The sequence below is a fragment of the Scardinius erythrophthalmus genome, assembly GCF_964197995.2.
Source record: "Scardinius erythrophthalmus genome assembly, contig: HAP1_SCAFFOLD_773, whole genome shotgun sequence".
Lineage (NCBI taxonomy): Eukaryota > Metazoa > Chordata > Actinopteri > Cypriniformes > Leuciscidae > Scardinius > Scardinius erythrophthalmus.
The window spans coordinates 7501-8154 of NW_028295848.1; positions in this window are offsets into that span (position 1 = coordinate 7501).

Genomic DNA, 654 nt, shown 5'->3' on the forward strand with positions numbered 1-654 from the left:
TTATGACTATGTCATCATTTAGAATTTTTGAGTTAAATTGTGACTGTCATTATTATAACTTAGCATGCCAGAATTGATACTTTTTATATCATAATTTTGACTTTTTGTGTCACCAGTTTGACATCAAGTCATAATTGTGACATAAAAATGGTAAATTATGACAAGTCATAAATATGACATGCTAAGTCAATTATGCAATAAAATTTGCATTTAACTTAGCTATAACTTAATGTCATAATTATGACATGTCATAATGTTAAATTTATTTTATGTCATAATTATGTCAATAACTGTCATAATTTCGACTTTTTATGCCATAATTCTGACTTTTTAACTATATTGTACTGTCATAATTATAACTTATGTCATCATTTTGAAATTTTTATGTCACAATTATGTCAATTTCAAATTTCTCTCATGATTTTGACATTTTATGACAATTATGATTTACAAAAGCATTATATTATTCCGACCGGTAACACTTAAGTTTAGGGTCCAATTCTCACTATTAACTTTTTTTTTATTAGCATGCATATTACTAGGATATTGACTGTTTATTAGTACTTATAAAGCACATATTAATGCCTTATTCTGCATGATCATATTGTACATCCGTCCCTATATCACCCTACACCTAAACTTAACAACTACCTT